This window comes from Myodes glareolus, chromosome X, assembly GCF_982192425.1.
Source record: "Myodes glareolus chromosome X, mMyoGla1.1, whole genome shotgun sequence".
NCBI classification, from domain to species: domain Eukaryota; kingdom Metazoa; phylum Chordata; class Mammalia; order Rodentia; family Cricetidae; genus Myodes; species Myodes glareolus.
Window position 1 is genome coordinate 28,333,977 of NC_142053.1, and position 2,130 is coordinate 28,336,106.

Genomic DNA, 2,130 nt, shown 5'->3' on the forward strand with positions numbered 1-2,130 from the left:
ATCACATAATCCAGGAGGTTAACTGGAGTGGAGATTCCATCTATGCAGCTTTTGGGACTTTCCTGTGATACAGCTGTCTTAGGTCATTAACTCTCCTAAAAGTAACCTTTAACCCATGTCCCTGTAAGTAGGCCCAAGGAATTTATCAGTTCACCAAGTTTGACTTAGATATACTGCTTCTTTGGTCTGTCATTTGGGGTAAATAGACATTTATTCACATCTCCCCAGGAAAACATCACAAGACAAGAGTGTGGAATGAATTCATATTTTAGTAAAAGGGGTATAAATTTTCTGATGTACATGGGTAAATCAGTGTCAATATTGAGGGGAATCAGTTAGAGGGAACATACAAAATTCAACAAGTCGAATTCATGCACCTCTTCATGTGACAAATATTTATTACTACTTGATATGCAATCGTCACTGCTTGAAGCACTAAAGCATTTGTTAACGAACAAAACAGATGAAAAAATCCCCGCCCATAGAAACCACAATGAAGAAATCAGATACAGATAAGTAATGCTGACGGCAAACAGCACGACGAAGGAGGTCTCCTTTCAACCTCACATGGCTGTTAGCAGCTGTAGAACTCACTGGCACCATGCTTCTGTAAGGTCAAGAAAAGAGAAGAAGCTGTCTGTTCTCTCAACTCCCTTGTTTGTTTGGTATGTATGCCCTACCTAGTGTCAGGTCCCATAAAGACAATTTCAAATATCCGACTCCCTTTTAAAAGAAGTATCATTCATTCACTTCACCGGGTCAGGCTCACTCCAGATAATTTCCCAGTGGACATTAACTCTGTGTTAACTAACTGTATCTAAAAGTATCTCTTGAGTGTTCTTTTTTGTCCATGCCTGTTTCTTGATGGGGCAGTCAGGAGGTGGGGGTGGGCTGGGTCATGTCATTTGTCCCACCTAATTCAAAATGGTGCTCATGACAACAGCTTGAAAGCAGTGGTTGGAAGAAGTTTCCCTTCACGTTGGAATCCCATCAATGAGGGTCTTGTGTCAGGTCATGACTAACCAGGAAGAATCTGCTAGATAGATGGAAGAAGTGTTTTGGTCAGTTGTTCAACACACTAACTACCTCGGCTTGGAGTTCTCCACGTCAAGTCAGAGGACAAGACGCTGAAGGTGCTGAGCTGTTTCTTAAATTAATTTAAAATTTCATACACGCATATAATGAGTTTGAATCGAGTACGCCACCATTCCCTCCCCTCTATTGCCTCCCTGTTATGTTTTAGGTGAATTTGATACAAGCTAAAGTCACTGGGGAGGATGAAACCTCAAGTGAGAAAATGTCCCCGCCAGATTGGCCTATGGGATAGTACCTGGGTATTTTCTCCATTCTTGATTGATGTGGAAGGACTACACTCACTATGGGATGCGGCACTCCTTGACTGGTCTTCTTCATGCTGTAAGAAATCGGAGTGAGCAAGCCATGAGAAGGAAGCCAGTAATTAGTGTACCTTCAAGGCCTCTGTTTCAGTTCCTGCTTCCAGGTTCCTGTACTCACTTTCTTGGATTATGTAAAATGAACCCTCTGCGACGCAAGTTGCTTTTGATAAGGTGTTTAAGCAAAAGGAACCCTAAGACACGCCTCCATCCCTGTCACCACCACTTCCTCCCAAATTCATGTGCTCTTTTCTTTAATAAGGAGACCTTACATGGCTGGGCTGTAGTGGCACGTACCTTTAATCCCAGTACTCAGGAGGAAAAGGCAGGAAGATCTCTGTAAATTCAAGGCCAGCCTGGTCTACAGAGTGAGTTCCAGGACAGCCAGGGCTACACAGAGAAACCCTGTCTTGAAAAACAAACAAGCAAACAAGAGACCATGAAGTTCACTTAGTGATTCTAATATCTATACGAGTGCAGGATCACCCACTGGAGCATGAACGGCCCCTCTTCAACAAAAGACTCATGGCACATCTCAGTCATAGTGAGGTGACGGAATATTGTCTTCGTTTACCCACCTAGAATGATACCAGTTGATCTTTCCATCTACCCTCGGGTCCAGCACTGTCTTCCTTCAGGCTGTGAAGTCTGTGACTGCCCTGGCTGGTTCGTGCATTTTTCACAGACTTAAGAATCACTTGAGAGTTTAATTTTTTTTCTAGGCCCAATCTCCAGA

The 2,130-nt window shown here is 43.1% G+C and overlaps 1 long non-coding RNA gene across 1 annotated transcript; it reads right to left on the bottom strand.

The window, feature by feature from the left end:
- Positions 1-249: 249 nt before the first annotated feature.
- Positions 250-1,457, bottom strand: LOC148117239 (uncharacterized). Its single transcript, XR_015737033.1, has 2 exons — positions 1,331-1,457; positions 250-1,036 (listed from the first exon to the last, which is right to left on the bottom strand). It is a non-coding gene; the product is annotated as an uncharacterized LOC148117239 (long non-coding RNA).
- Between the last annotated feature and the right edge of the window lie 673 nt (positions 1,458-2,130).